Source organism: Crocodylus siamensis, chromosome 4 (assembly GCF_052110815.1).
Source record: "Crocodylus siamensis isolate JL-2025a chromosome 4, ASM5211081v1, whole genome shotgun sequence".
NCBI lineage: Eukaryota > Metazoa > Chordata > Crocodylia > Crocodylidae > Crocodylus > Crocodylus siamensis.
The window spans coordinates 40,237,199-40,254,368 of record NC_143398.1 but is presented as its reverse complement, the minus strand read 5'-3'; positions in this window follow the sequence as shown (position 1 = coordinate 40,254,368).

Here is a 17,170-nt window from a genome sequence, read left to right as displayed (position 1 = left end):
GGGGGGTGTCTGTATTTCAAAGTCTAATCAGGATTTGTTGCTGAAATGCCAATTTAAAGCTCCTCATATGTCTGGGTTGTACATGCTGTTTAGTTTTTAGAGAGAAACTTATTAGTATCTGTTATGCCTAGCTGTGTGGACTGTGGCACTATTTTATGATTAGAAAGGGCTAAGCTGGCTGTGACCTTGAATCTGATCTTATTCAAGGAGTTCTGATGCACTGTGACTTGTATAAAGTTACTTAATTGTATGATTATCTATTTAGGTATAGGTATAGGTATAGGTAAAAATGCAGGTTTTCCACCTGCATTTTTAGAGGCCCATAAAAAGTTCCTTGAGGCTTCAGGAACTTAAATCAAGGCACAGAAACCCATTAATGAGTGTCATATATAACTAGAAGCTATGTTTATCAGATCTGCACTGAATAGGTGGTGATTCCCTAAGCTTGTTCTAAACCTGTTCCAAAATGACCTGGGTGTAGCTTAAAGTTTGGGAAAGATGTTTTGTTCTTTTTTTTTTTTTGAAATCCTGAACAGCTTTCTGAAAATATTTAACAAGAACATTACACAGTTCGTTTACAAGATTCCTAGGTTTTGAGTTGAACTTTCTTGGGTTTCTTATGTAGCTTACAAATTAGGACTGAGCACATTTCAAACTGCAGTAAGAAATAATAGATCTAATGTAGGTACAAGGGGGGAAGGGAAGGAATGTATAAGCTGTTCTTCTCGTTTACTTTCTTTCTTTTAAAACTTACTGCACTGCAGAACATGTGAATGTAGACAGTGGTCTAAAATTAATTCATTTCCAGCTGATACTGGTCCTGTCACAGGAGTTAAACAGGAAGTTTGATGTTTGAGAGTGCCAGTTGTTTATTGTAATTAAAGTTAATTAGGATAAAGCACCCCACTATGTAAAAATTGACAACTTTCCCATGCCTGTACTCTTTTATGTCTGTCATTCTATATGCATTGGCATCTTTACATCAGCTATCTTGTTTCACTTTGCAGATGGTGATAAAGCTTTAACAAAAGATATGCATGGGCATAGAAAAATAAGAGTTTGGTTCTAATAGAAAAAAAAAAGAAAAATTAAGAAAGGTCTTACATCCCTTTCATTGATTCAGTCTTTGTATAGTTAGTAAATATCCATGATCTCAGGAATATTAAAGTTCTAATTTTCCTATCTAGGAATTGACTATCCTATATACAAAATAAAGATAGAATATAGGATTTGCCAACAGTGGCAAAAGAACAGGTTAGGGTCTATTTAGAAAAGCTGGATATGTACAAATTCATGAGGCCATAGGAGATAAACTCAAGATTATGGAGGGAATTGGCCAACACGATTGTAGAGATGCTAGCCATAGCTTTGAACACTCGCGGCAATGAGGAGAGGCCCTGGATGATTTGAAAAAGGCAAACATAGTGCCTATCTTTAAGAAAGGAAATAAAGAGGATCTAGAGACTACAGACCAGTGAGCCACACATCAGTCCCTTGAAAAACAATGAAGTAGGTACTCAAGGAATCCATTTCTAAGGACTTAGGGGAAAACAAGGTGATTAGGAAGAGTCAGCATGGATTCACCATGAACACGTCATACCTGACCAAACTGATTACCTTCTATGATGAGATGACTGGGTCTATAAATGTAAGGAGACCAATGAATGTGCTCTACCTTGACTTTCTCAAGGATTTTCTTATGGTCTCCCACAACTTTCTCATAAGCAAGCTAAGGAAGTACAGGTTGGATGCATGGTCTGTAAATTGGATGGAAAACTGGCTGGTTCATCAGGCTCAGTAAGTAGTAGACAATGTTTCAATGTATAGTTGGCAACTGATATCAAGTGAAGTGCTCCAGGACATGGGGTTAGTTTTGTTCAATATCTTCATTAATGGCCCGGAAGATGGGATGCAGTGTACCTTCAGCAAGTTTCCAGATGACACAAGCTGGGAGGCATAGTATATAGGTTGAAGCATAGGGCTAGAATTTAGGAGACCTCAACAAGTTTCATAGTTTCTAGGGTCAACCTGAGTAGATCATCTAGTCCGACCCCCCTGCCATGGCAGGAAAGATTACTGGGGACAAACGACCCCAGCAAGGTGTTCATCTAACCTCCAAGTTGGAGGGTTGGACCAAAAGAAATTTCATGAAGATCAATAAGGACAAGTGCAAAGTCCTCCACTTACGACAGAACAATCCAATGCACCAGTACAGGCTGGGGACTGACTGGCTAAGCAGCAGCTCTGCAGAAAAGGATCTGGGGGTTACAGTGGACAATAAGCTGAATATGAGCCAACAGTGCGCTTTTGTTGCCAAGAAGGCTTACAGCATACTGGGCTGCATTGGTAGGAGTGTTGCCAGCAGAGTTGGGAAAGTGTTTATTCCCCTGTATTTGGCACTGATAAGGCCACATCTGGAGTACTGTGTCTAGTTTTGGGGCCCCTACTGCAGAAAGGACATGGACAAATTGGAGTGTCCAGGGGAGAGCAAAGAAAATGGTTCAGGGGCTGGGGCACATTACTTATGAGCAGATGGTGAGGGAACTGGGCTTATGTAGTTTAGAGAAGAAAGGGGATTGAAAGGGGATTGAAAAGCAGCCTTCAATTACCTGAGGATGGAGCTAGACTGTTCTCAGTCATGGCAGGTGACAGAACAAGAGTAATGGTGTCAAATTGCAGTAAGGGAAGTTTAGTTTAGATATTAGGAAAATGTTTCTGACCAGAAAGGTAGTGAAATACTAGAACAGGTTACCCAGAGAGGTTGTGGAATCTCTATCCTTTTTAAGACCTGGCAAAACTTGGCTGGGATGATCTAGTTGGGGGTGGTCCTGCTTTGAGCAAGGGGTTGGACTAGATGATCTCCTGAGGTCCCTTCCAAACCTATTTTTCTATGATTTTATGATTTTGCAGAAGCATTCCTTAATAGCCTGGAATGTGTGCTAATTAATTGTCATCAGTACTGTATATAATGTCAATACATTTTTGTCAGTTTTGCTGAAAAGACTCATGGTTCTCAATCTTTTTAGATTCAAGACACCCCTTGGAAAATGTCAGCTTTTAGCTGTCACTCATTTTTTGACTACATACAAATAATAGAGCAATTTTTCTCTTGCAAAGAGATTGGAAAAAATGCAACAAGTCAGAAATATTTTTGACACCATAGATTCCTATTTGAAATGTCAGAGTTTATCCTGTGAATCATATATAAGTGTTTGCATCTACCTTACAGTGTTAATATTATACAGCACCCTGTGACACCCTTAAAGGAATCTCAAAGCACTCTCACAGCACCATGGCTGAGAACACTGCTTTAGAGAGAGCTGGGACTAGGGTTCATCTAAAAAATTTCAGTGGAATGTTTCTCTCCCCCTGACCCCCATTGGAAAAAAGAGAAAACCCCAAAGAGAATCCATGTTCAAATACTTTCTCTGTCTGAATTAGTGCCCCAGTCACTGAGATATAGAATCAGCGTCTTCTTTTCTCTCTCTTTCTCTCAGAAGTGTTCCACTTTACATTAATAATTAAAATATTCTGAGAGAATGACACTATAACTTTCTGGCTATAGTAGTTGCTTGAAATTTGGAATATAGAAGATCCAGGTTTGAATGCCTGGTCCAAAATGTGTGGGGTTTCATAATCATGAAATTACTAGTTATTCTTGGGTGGTCTCTGGTTACTGTCATTTGAAGTAGTATTAACAGCAGCTGCAAATAAGGAAGCATAACTGTCACCAGAGATTGGACTTCCACAGAAACATCTCAAGAATGATGCTTTTCTTTAGCCATTCCTGCCTGTTCCTTCTTCTGTTCTGGCATTATGGAATTACCATTACCTTGGGGTGATCCTTCTCAGGCCAGTTATACAAATCCAATTTGTGCTACAGGGGTGCTGCAAAGCAGTTGCATCATGTCAGAGAAATCTGGGAATTCATGAATGCTATGCTGATAATTTTGTCTCTTAATAGGGGAAAGCACCTGATATTAAGGGTCCAGATGGAAGAAAAGGTAAATATAGTGCCTCAGGTGTATACTGATGATTCCCTTGTCTCCTGTATGGATCTTTCCCAATGTTTTTCAGTTTCATCAGCCACAGCTTTAGCAGTTCCTACAACTTTACCATATGTCGGGACCTTTATTTGGATCATATCTCCTGAGATGTCAAAGCAAACTACTATTCTCCAGAAGACTAATTTAAAATTTTAAACTTTTCTGTGCTCTATATAAAAACGTTCCACTTAGTTTGGCCTATATAAGGCTGTGACTTAAAAATTAATATCGCTTTTCTTCACACCCTAGACAAAGGCTGTGTTCAAATGTAGAGGTTTAGCCATAGTGAAAAAACTTTGGTTGTCAGTAAAAAGTTTGTAGATTATCAGAAAAAAAGATATATATATATATTGGGTCAGCAGCCCTGCTTGCCTACAGCAATGGTTTTATACCATTCTGCCCCTACCTTGGGGTTCTCTGCTCACTCCTATACCTGATGCCCCCAACCACACTGAACACCATGCTTCTGTCTCCAGTCTACCCTCCAGCCTTACCCTCACCTGTCCTGCCCTTCCATCCCAGCACAGACACCCAAAGAAAGACCACAGTCTGCCCCCTGCAATTCTGCAGTGTTACAGGTAGTGGACAGGACACAGAAGAAGCACATAGTTGGGATAGAAAGGGGGCAACAGGCTCAGAGGCTTTCTTGGACTTCAAAGCCCTGAGAGGATGCTACACTCCATCTCACACATCAGGTGATGCTGTTCTTCTCTGTCTGTCTTTTGACACTTTGCCTCCAGCTTCTTTCTGACCAAGGATTTCGACCAAGCTCCTGGTTGCTTAAGTATTTTTATTTTTTTTTTATATAGACAGCTCAATATTTTTATGGATTTAACAAACAGGATTTTTTAGCCTTGTTTTTTTATGTACTGTCCATAAATTTACAGCCAGTTGGTGACCCTGCCTGGTCAGCATGATGCATGGAGGCAGCAGACACTTTCAGCTGTTCTGTGCTACCAGTGCAATCAAGCAGCTCTGGTGGCAACTGTTTTTTTTTCATACCCTCTTCCCCCACTCCCCAAAGTCAATGCCCTGGGTTACTGTCCCAGTCACCCTGCCCTAGTTATGCTACTGGTTGTATTTATTATAATTGACCTAATCTCTAAGGCTAAGAAATTTGATACGTATTTCTATGGATGCTCAGCAAATTCTAAAAAACAGAACATCAAAGACATTTTCCAGTTGGATTCCCAAAATTACTGGTCACTTTTGAAACCCTAGGCTGCTATATAGAATGGAGAATACTGACTCTGTTGGCACGTCTACATGAGATGCAACAAGCACAGTAGACTAATTCTACTGCACAGTAGCAGGAAAAAAAAGGTGCTAATGCATAGTAGAATTAATCTACTGCATTATCGTAAAAAAAAAGGGCTGTATTGGTGCTACTGCGCAGTAACACCAATTGCAGCACATTAAGTTACTACTTGTTATAATAGGTACTAAACTTAATGTGCTGGAATTATGATGCATTAATGCACAGGTAGAAAAGCCCTGTTTGTTTTTGTGTGTGGAGTACTTTGATATACACTGTGGAAAAAGACTTCAGAAGGTTGGATATACAAATCATTATGGAATCAAAATTGCTCTTAGGCATCTTGCAGGCACTCTATCTATTTTATTTTTCTTGGAAGTTCTTATTACTTTGAATGACTTCTAAAAGGGGACTATAGGGAGGTCTTTTGGCTGGCCAAGGTATAAGTGTTTTAGAGCTGGAAGGAAACATTCATTCTACAGAGAACATGAAGTAGTAATAGTGGAAAGTTTTGTATCCCTGGGGAAAATCACATGTAAAAAAAGCAAAGAGAAAACAACTAAAAACATAACAGTGCCAGTCTTTATTTTTGGACTGTTTTATTGATATTGACTTATTCAATGGTAATTATCCCTGATACCTTAAGTTAATTTTTGCTAAAACTTTTCTTTCCTTATGTTAACATTATGAGACTGCTCTCCCTCTTTCTTCTCTACATGGAGAGGGGGGAGGAAGCGGGGAGCAGAAGGGAATATGCATAATTCAATCTTGTTAAAGGATTTTCTCTGGAAACAAACATGAGTCATGCACCTTAAACCTCTAATGGAACATTTGGAGTCCCATCCTATCCGATCTGTATTTCATGTATTGTTGTCACCTAATGTTATATATAAAATTTATATATGCTCAATTAATTGGTAGGGAATGCCAGAGACAGAAGAAACTAAAAAGGTCATGATCTGTTTTCAAGGTAGTATACATTCTAGAATTCAGATGCTTAGTATAGCAATTGAAAATTGTTCCCACATATTTCACCATCCTCACATAATGACTTTCCCTTCAGCTAGATATTTCTGTGTCCATCACTATGCAGTCAAAGTGCAAAAACTAAAAGATGACTATTGAATTTCAAGAAGGGTCTCTAAAGTTTAATGTGTGTATCTTACTTTTAGTGTTTCCCTTCACTTTGTTGCAGATTGGTGGTTATGCAAAGGTGGGAGGGTTAATGGCTTTTTTAACTTCTTTCACCCTTGGCCAATTAGAGGCAACTGTGGAAGTTTGTAAATAGACATATTTACCTCAAAACATGGATGTATGTGTAAGAAAAGTTAAGCTGATGCAAAAGCCGTTTGGGGATTTGTTTGTGGTTTGAACTTTGGATAGAAATGAGCTGATATTGCAAAACCCAAATCTGGAACTGGATTCTGAACACTTCATGCTAGAGATTGTTCAGAGCTTGGGTTTGGCTTGGCTCCATTTCCAATAGGAGAGAAGGTCTGGAGGGTGCTTATTTGATATCGACTTGTTTCACCCTACTGAATATCTGATATGGTCTTTTTGTCTTTATCAGAACTGTTGGAAAGAGCAGAACAATTAGATGTAAACAAAAACAACGTTATAACATTTCTTGGAAATAGTGTCTGCTATAGAAAGATGTATGCACCTAATAGGTGTGATTCATCACAGGAATGAATGTGTTTTTTATATTTGTCCAGAAGAAATGAAAACAATAGCTGAAAAGTGAGATTCCATCTTTGATCAGATCAAAACAGAATCATGTTGACATTAATGGATTTCTTTGTACAGTGCTCACCATGAAAACAGACATGAAATATTTAAGTCGTCATTGCAATATTATCGCAAGGGCACCACAGCACAGACCAATTTTTTCTGCTATCTTTTTCTGGTAGATTTTAGGGAATTAATGGGTTCAAATTACTAAAATGATAAGAACTGGAAGTTCCTGAAGTTGTTTTCTACTGGAGCAAGATTTTTATTTTCCCTTCTTTATGAAAACAAACAAAAAAAGATGATTTTTTAAGATAACACATCCTTTGCAGCAAAAATATTTTAAACAGAAAAAACCAAGGCTGATTCACTAGTACTATATAATCTATACAAAGTCTATGATGTGAAGTACTAGGTGATACTTTTCAGCAATAAAGGTTCTCTCCTGCAAAGATAATAAAGTGTTTATAGGTAAGGGCGTACTTAATTTTCAGTCTAGTGGATTTTGCAGAAAATCACAGAATTGTCCATTGTCTGCAAAATCAGGCAATGTCTGTGTGTCACGGCGTGGGACCTAGGAGCGACTGTGATCTCTCTAGTGCCCCTACCGTGCCAAGCCACTTGTTTAGCACCTTCAATCTCGCCCGCCACGTCTTGCTGTTAAGTTATGTTAAGGGAGGCTGCCTTGTACTCTTGGACACGGTGCTAAGTTTGTACTGGCCCCTGTCCTGTAAGGAGTGACCCGGTGCACCCCAGCCTTATGGGCTATGCGTGCCTCCTACCTCCCCTGTAGCATGCCCAAGCCTCGCAGTTCTTCCGGACGTTGTCTTGCCTATATACTTTCCCTAGAGGTCCTGCCAAAGACCGCCGCCCTAATGTTCACTTTCACTGAGCTCAATCCGTTCACTCTCGTACGCGCCCTCTCCTGGGGCTTCTCTCTGTATGCGCCCCTCGCCCTCACCGGGCTCCTCAATGGGCTTGCTCCCCTCTTGGGGCCTCTCTCTGTATGCGCCCTCTCCTGGGGCCTCTCTCTGGGACTCCCCTCAGTGGCTTGCCCTCTCCAGGCTCTTACCCGTGCGCTTGCCTTCACCAGGCTTGCCTCTGGGACTTCCCTATGTACCTCGCCCTCTCCAGGCTCTTACCTGCGTGTCTGCCCTCACCGGGCTCCTACCCGCATGCTCGCCTGTACTCGGGCTTCTCAATGGGCCTTGTCTCTCCGTGTTCCCCCTGGCTTTGTATACTCCGAGGCCTATGCTTGCGCCTCTTGCGCTCGCCCACACTGTGGACTCTGTCTCACACTTCCCACACTCTGATTACCCCCACTGGGATTTCGTCGCCCGTGCTTCCCGCAGTTGGGGCTCAGGTGGCGTGTAGCCGTGCCTGGCACCCTTGACCCTCCTCACAGGTCTTATGCCCTGCTCAGGCTTCTCCAGTTATCGCCCCCACAGGACTGGGGTCAACACACCCCAAACGCAGCACCACCCCGGCGCCACACTGCCGTGCCTTCCCTCTGGCACCCAAATACTGTGCCCTCTCAGGGTTTCTCTCAATTGGGGCTCAGGTGGCCTAAGCCTTACCTGGCCCCAGACCCTTCTCTGGGTCTTGCCCAGCTGGGCCCTCTCCAATACTGCTCCCCTGGGGCCGGGGTTAGGACACCCCAAAACACTGCACCCTCTGCAGTGCCAGGAACACCCCACATTACTGGGGAGCTCCTAATGAGGCCTCCACCATCCCCTTATAGCCTCACCCAGTCCTCCGGTGTTATACAAACATCACAACAACAAACATAAAGCCATGAGCTCACCGGCTGTAACACAAAATCAGCCTACCGGCTATAATATTCCGCGCCACCCTGGCCCTCCATCAAGCCTCCGTGATAGAGGCCTCTCCATCTCATCAACACGCGGATGCTCAAGCGCTCAGGCAGCTCTACCTTGCTCTGGTCAGCAGCAGAACTCCTGCTGCTCAGCCTGTCAGAGGGGAACTGACTCTGGCCTTGGCCTGACTGTTTATAAAGGCCAGGCCCTGCCCCCTTTCGGTCAGCTGACCCACTCAGTTGCCTCGGCAATCCCCAGCTGTGTTGCCCTGATGACTGACAGCTAAGTCAGCATCACCAATGCCAGTAGCAAGCACCCTAGTGCCCTGCTACACTGTGAAATCCATGAAAAAATGAGTAAAAATAAAATGCTGGTGCCCTAGTAGGAGCCAGTGGTCTTCATGGCCACTGTGGCTGAGACACACAGCCCAGGGAGGGGGGACCCATTGGCATGAATGGGAGCAGCCAAGGTGGCAGCTGCCCCCACTGCTTGCCCCTAATTGCAGAGAGGGCTGCCTGCCATGTGGACAATCAGCAGTGAAGGAAAAGGCTACACGATGATCAGCCCTCTTGGCCAAACAGTGGCAAAGGGTAAGGCCACATGACAGAGAGCCCTCTCAACCAATCAGCGGTGAGGATCAGGGCTACTTGAACCCTTTGGCCTATCAGAGCCACAGGGGGGTATGTCATTGGGGGATGCCCAAGAAAATCGCTTCCAGCCCCATGACCTGCCATTGAAATTGGCCTCCTGCCTCTTCAATTTCAGTAGATCCTTATGTATAGGTTATTTATGCTCCTATATATTTGAACAGAATTTCCTCCCCCATATCCACTTGTCTCCACTGCACCAAGTAGCTTATCTTGCAATGTAGACTAACTTTGGCTCTCTGGAAGCCCTGACAGTTTGGTATCTCTTAGATAATCTCATGTATATTTTTATCCATTCTGCTCCTTTAATCCCCAATTCAGGAAATCATTTCTACTAAAAATAGCATAGGTGCCTAAAATTAACTACATGCTTATGGTTATGTACCATTGACTTAAATGGGACTTATGTATAAAGTTAAATGCTTTGCTTATTAAGAAAACTTAATTAAAATGCATAAATATTTTGCCAAGTTTGAGTCCAGGGAGATTTTTTTCAGGATGGCTGGCTTGAATTAGAGCTGAGATAATTATTCATATCTCATAATTAACTTTATTATTTTCTCTGTTTTCTCTCTATTTATGGTATGTCTAGAAACAGATTTTTTCCTTGACATTTTGTCAAGTAGTTACCTAGCAAAATTCCCAAGTTCTGATTGCTCTGTGACTTGTTATTCAAGCTATGTCACATGGTATTGTTTCTGTTCCATAATGGGATGAGAAAAATTCTTATCATAGAAAGCAAATTGAAAATTCACTGCTCATTAGTCTTTGAGCCTGAGTGCTTAAAATGTTCTATTTGAGAGCATTCATAGTATTAAAGCTTGATCACATGAATGTTAACAGTGTCTTAGTATACGGAATAATAGACATTTGTAAATAGTAGGCATTTATTAAACAGCTGCAAGCTGCAGGCAGGCAAGCAGGCTTCTACGTACCCTGAGCTCCAGCTTTGTCTCCTTTATTAGGGACCTCCCAGTTCTGGAGCTATACACAGATAGAGCCATCTAGTGGCTAAGTAATGTACTGCAAGCGGATATGACATTGGAACCAATCCAAAAACAACAAAAAGACTCGGTAATCCAAAATAGGACTTAGGTATCTAAAATCTTCCTGTGAGTCAAAAGAACCTTTCTCAACACTCAAAATGTGAAGAATTTAAATTTCAATAAGCAGTTCTCTATTTCACTTGAAAGTTCCATAGACATGTAGAGTTCAGCTTCTGCACATCTGCAGAACTGGCACAGTTAGAGCATTTAGATGTCTAGCTCTTGCTTTTCTCTGCTTAAGATCTAACTTCAATGACGTGGTGACAGCATCTTCTGAGGGGTCAGATCTGGAAGGCATGCTCTGAGCATGACCTGCATATGTCAATGAGCCTGGGTACCACACAAAATATAGGTGTGACTGCTGGGGGCAGGTTTCAGTGTGGCTCCCCAAGAAGGTGGTGTATGAGGATCTCAGAAAAAGGTGGTAGTAAAAGTGGCAATGTTTATATAAGCAGTAATCAAGTAGTTGTAAGCCAAGAAACAGGAGACTAGAGCATATGTTCTCCTCAAAGGTAATTCAAACCCAGGAGTCCTCACCAGGGATGGAACCAGGAGGGTGGGGGGCGGGGTTGTGTGCATACTGCACCTCTTCTGCTGCTACTGTCTCCAATGGAGCCCAGCACTCCATGCAGCTTTTCTCTATAGCTTGAGCCCCCAGGTGGGTGGGGAAACCAGAGGGCTGAGCAGGGAGCAGGCACAGGAAGGAGGGACCTATCTGCTGTTGCTGCGGACCCAGGCATGCTCCTGCCCCACTGCAGCCACAGGGAGTGGCTTCACAGGGTGCCAGGTCCAGCAGGAGACAGTGGCAGCAGTGGGCAGATTTCCTCTTCCACACGCTCTCTGTTGCTCCTCCACTTTGATCCCTGCTACCTAGGGGTAGGTGCTACAAGAGGAACCCACTTACCCTGGATGTGACAGGCATGGGTGAACCATTCATGGTTCGATCCAGTGTGTGACTACGCAGAGCAGCTGCATCAGTTGTTTGGGGTTGACTGGAGACAGCGGTGACAGCAGGGGGCAGTTCCTCTTTCTAGCACCTGCTCCCAGACAGCAGGACACACAGAGCAGGAAAGCAAACACAAGAAAGAAGGACCCTCCCACCACTGCTGTCCCCAGCTGAGCTCAGCATCCCACGCAGATGCTCTCTCTGCACCCACCCCTCTGCCTGATGACATGTCCCTGCCTTTCTGAGCCTGCTCTATTACCTACCCCCCAAGTGTTCCCCACTGATCTGGGGACTCCAAACACACCTCACCCTCATCCCCAACCATAGTCTAAGTAGTGATGTGCTACAGCATGCCTGTACTAAATCCTAGATTAGGGGTGGGCAATTATTTTGGGCAGAGGGCTGCTCACTGAGTTTCGCAAAGCCATCAAGGGCCGCATGACAGGCAGCCCGGTGCAGATTAATATTAATTTCTAAATTTTTGGGGGGCCCCGCAGGCTGGATAGAATGGCCTGGTGGGCTGCATCTGGCTCCCGGGCCACATTTTGCCCACCCCTGTCCTAGATCCACTCATAGTCCTAACTGCCAGCTAATAACTGTTTTAGGTGGGGAAAGAGAGGCTTCCCAACCCTTCTTTTGAAACTCAGCTACTGTGAATAAAAGAATGCAGGGATTCATAGGGCAAGAAAAAGTGAAATAAATGGGGAACTTGACTTTGTAACCTAGTGTTTGGGGCATCTGCCTAGGAGAAGAGCATTCTGGATTCTGACACTCTCCCATCATTGTTTAATTATTTTATGCTAAACAGACAATTGGTTGCAGACTTCAATCCAGAACTGCTTTTACCCATCTCAGAATCCAAACTAATTCCATATAGAATCAGACTCCTTTTTGCTTGCTCTTTCTAGGCCCCTAAATGTTTTTTTTTTCCCCCTAGCTTTCTTTCTTTCTTAGTGTCAGATTATTACCAGGAGAGGGGAGGGGTACTCCATTTGTTCCCCCTAAATAATGTCATTCAAACTCTCAACACCCACATTGCAGAGAAATACTGAAACCATCTTAGGAAGAAAAGGGAATTTAATACAGGTTTCCCAATTTTTCAGCAAGGTTACTAACCATTGGGCAATTATATCAAAATTGGGAGGCAACAACAACAACACTACCACCAGCAGTGTATGTCTACTTGAAGGAGGGGACTCTGGATGGAAATGCCTGCCTATAGCCCTGACTCAACTCCCTGAGCCCTGAAAAGTGGCCAAGTAGCCACAAACACATGCTTTTTCTAACAAGTGTTTGTGGGGGCTGCTCTAAGACAGTCCTGATAATACTCCCTGGGTATGTCTACATGTGATGCTACATCACTGTATTGACATAGCTCATCACTATGTTGGTAGGCACAAACCATGATTCTGACACTACAGTACTGTGTCTGCTAACCCGTGTGACATAGCTGCTAAAAATAACTGTTCACTGCCAGGATGGCACAGTAACAGCTGTTACTGCACCATCGTTTAGTACTTCCTAAAGCAAGCAGTAAATGACGGTGCTGTAACAACTGCCCTGTGGGTGGCATACGTAGACGCACCTCCATACACTAAATAGGAAGTTTAAGTATATAGCTCTAGAACAGTGCCAAACTTATGGGCAGTTAAGTATCTTTTTTGGGCTAACCCCATGTCTTTCATGGCTGGTCTCACAATATATTATAGCTACAGCTTTCTAGAATCCATGCATCACAGAATTTTTTAACTCCAGCTGGAAAAAAATTTCAGGCTCTGATTCAGTAACACACTGAAGCATGGGTTTATGCACTTTGTTGAAAAAGGCTGTAGTATTAAAGATCCCATGTTCAACTTGTGGCAGAAAGTCACCTTGGTTTCTCCCCAAAATCTCTGCCCTGTGACTATGTAATTAGATGGGCCAGCACAGAGGATTCACACCTCAGCCTGTCTCTTTAGGTAACCTGAGCTGGCTGCATTCCTGAGGGAGGGGGGAAACCTGCTCCCTCTGCCTACGTGACTGGTATCAGCTACCTGGGTGAGGGGCATCTACCTGGGGAGCTGGAATCTGCCCGGTAACAGGTGATGTATTTCAAATTGGTTGGCTGACAGCCAACTGGGGCTGACCTCCAGTGGCCCAGGTGAATGAGGTCACAGGGGCTATATAGGTTGTGGGGGGGGTGGAGGCTCGCTCTCTTCGGCCGTGATGTGAAGCAGCAGCAAAGCAGGGGAGACAGAGAAGCCTTACCATCTGGACCTAGCTCTCTCTCTCACCCCAAGACTCCAGAAGGGAAACTGGAGAACTCTGGAAGATGCTTGTGAGTAAGCTGGTCAATCGGATTAGATATCTAGCTGGCAGTAACACAGATGCGTAATCAAAAGGCTACCTCAGCCACACTGTTTGCTCTTTAGGATTTCTAGGATATTGCTCAATCCTGTACCCTAGTTTACCCTACCCCCTGTAATCAATAAAGTTCTCCTTTTTGACTGGCGTAGGAGACTTATTGAGGGGTGGGTCTAAATTATGCCTAAGAGACCCCTTAGGTCTGCAGACTAAGGGAGACTTTACTTTTTGCCCCCTTGACTTGGGGAAGTGTCCCAAGTGCCTGTACTGGGTCGAGTACCTGTCGGACTATTAGGCCTGTGTTTCCCTGAGGACACAGGGCACAGACAGTCCCTTCTCGAGGTGGTGGCAGCAACGTTACCCCCAGACTAGCGAGTGTGCTCTAGGAGAGGGGTCGGCCAAGCATAAGGTGCCCCTAGGGAGGCATTGGGAGTCTGGAAGGTGGTTGGGCGCAGGGAGGTGGGCAGCTCAATGCAGGAGCGCCCCCTACTGGCCCGCCACACAACTCACCCTGGTAGCTGTCTGTGTACCTGGCTACAGCTCATTACTTGGTGTCATTTTAGTGTTAAATAAATAATCATAGTTAAGAATATTAGCCACCTTTATGACTTCTAATATCCCTAAATACACAATGCTGTGCCCACCTGTTGTTTTACACTCTCTGAACTGTTGTTCAGTCCATGCCTAGCTCTGATCATTCAGAATTCTTTGTTCTGGTAGAATAAGCAGAGGAATTGTTCATTATTATAAAATGAATTCTCTGACCTTATTAAATGCAATTGAGACTTTGGCCAAGGACATATTTTGAAGTGTTTCTAACTCTGTATTTAATGAACTAGTATTGGGCTACCTATCCTGTGTTACTCTGGGTGTTAAAGTTCTGAAATAGGAATGATTTTCTGTCATGAAGAGCTGGATACGATTTAAAGTCAACAAAATATGCCCAAGGACATCAAGTGTGATGTGCTCATGGTGTCATCTGTTTCTCTCAGGCAGCAGGGAAAAACCATTTGACTGACTTGCTGCCTGGTAAATTTAAAAATGGAATGGCAGGGAGTAGCCACCAAATTTGTGATGCATTTTTTGCTGTGAGAAGGAGGTGCTGTCAAATAAAGGCATGTTTCTTTAGGGTTCTGAAACTCACCACAACACTCAACTGGGAATAATTGAATAAAACAATTTTACAACCTCATTTTAGGCAGCTTGGAATACCATATTTTTCTTAGCAAGAATTGTAGAATAAGTACGCCTTGGAACTGAGAAGAAAAAAAATACTACCAGCCTCTAGTAATAGTGTGTTAGAACCAGGCAAATATTTGCTTCCTTCTTAGGAAAGGGTACAGTACATTTATTTTCAAGCCTGCTCCAAAGTCCATAGCCATGGGTTTAATTCTGACCTTGCTAACACCAAAGCAAGTAAGTTGAAGGAAATGGATTTACTGTAAAACAGTATGTGTTATATCAGACTTGAGCCCTGCTATTTGTATTACCTTTTTATATGTATCTCTGTTCACTGTGAGCACAGCATGCTGCTGTTTCAGAAGATATTGCAGCTGTGAGTAACTACCTATCCATATACCAAATAACTGCTGTTACTGCAGAGTGGTTACCATTAAAAGTTGAACTTGGAATAGGTAATTAGTAAGGTAGCTCAAATCCTACTTTCCAATAATTATGTTAACATTTGTAATTCTGACGACTACATTTCTAGAATTTGAGTATGAGATCAATTTGTTCTCCCTTTAACATTGCATTTTATTTCTTTAATGGTTGTTCTTTGTTTTTCTGATGTAACTCTTAGCTGCTCTTAGGAGCCAAAGTTGCTTTGCCCTTTAAAGGCCTGGGAAGAATATTAATCCTGGGAAAATCCAAAGGTCTCTTTCTGTTTAGCTCTCCAGAGATTCCTCAATTAGTAATATTTATTTATTTATTTATTTAAGAGAGTTTTCATTCAGACCCTTCATTCTGTGCTCAGTAGAAGGACCCTTGTGTTGTCTTGAAAACAAAATAACCCAAACAAACAAGAGAAAAGGCATAGATTTATCACCTAATTTGTAATATATTGCTCTAAACCAGTCCTGCTAAACTATGTTGAAACTATTCAGTTGTTGTTAGAATGAAAAATATCAAAATGTGAAAGTAAGAAGAGTCAACAGAACCATGCTATCCTGTGACTTAGTCAGACTAAAGTGGCAAAAGTTTGTCAACCCCTGACTTAAGACACAGAAAACTGAACTGCTAAAGAATAATTATTTTAGTACATGAGCATGTGTCTCTGTAGAAGCAAAGCAATATTAATGTCAGAATGGAAATAGCAAATGAGAAAGCTGTTTAAGAAAGCTCGCAATGGGTATGCATTCTACAAATGGCCACAACTTTAATTCATGATGAGTGTACATTACCACTTAACCTGCTCCATTTAGCAGTTATAAAAGCTTATCTGCTCAAGTGCCTAACTCTAAAATACAAGTATATATGTGTATCATAAACAATGGAGCTACATTAATATAAAACAATTAAGACTGCAATAGCAAGGATTCAAAAGTTAGGAAATAATGGATTTAAGCTTCCTGTGCAACAAGCACTAAAGATCTAGTCCAATGGCTCTAAATCTTTTTTAGACTCAAGGCACAAGAGCCAACCCTAGGAGGGTGTGAGGTGTGGGTCATATCAATCTGTGCGGGGCCTGTGCAGGGTCGGGCGAGTAGGGTTGGTGAGCAGCCGGAGCGTGAAACTGGTGGCGCACGGCAGCTGCGCAGAGTGGTGGCACCCTCAGCACATGCCAAAGGCGCTGTCCTCAGGGCCCCCCCAAAGCACGGGGCCCAGGGCGGTTGCCCTCATTCAGCTCCCCTCCCCCCGATGAGGAACGTCTCTGCAAGACACCCTTGGAAAATTTTAGCTCTTAGCTGAAAACTGGAAAAATAATAGAACAGTTTTTCTGCTTCAAGGAATTCAAACAGATCACAATAGGTCAGAATATTTTTGACAGCATGGTTTCCTATTTGAAATATCTGTGTTTATCTTGAAAATCTTGCACACCTATTTTTTCATGGCACCTTAAATAGATTTCACAGCACACATTAAGATTCACTGATCTAGTCCCTTATTTCCCAACAATTTTATCTATTATCTGTTTATAAGAAGGTTTATTCCAAATGACAGTATTCAACAAGTTCATGACTTACTTTTGTCTGTTTTCAGTTTTTTCTTTCCTTGGAAAATTTTGATTTTTCAGAAACTACATTTTTTATGATTATTTGCTGATAGAAAATTGCCAATGGGGTCTATTAAAAAGTTCATGGACATCCACAAAGTTAAAGGGGTGTTTGGTGGCAGCGCATT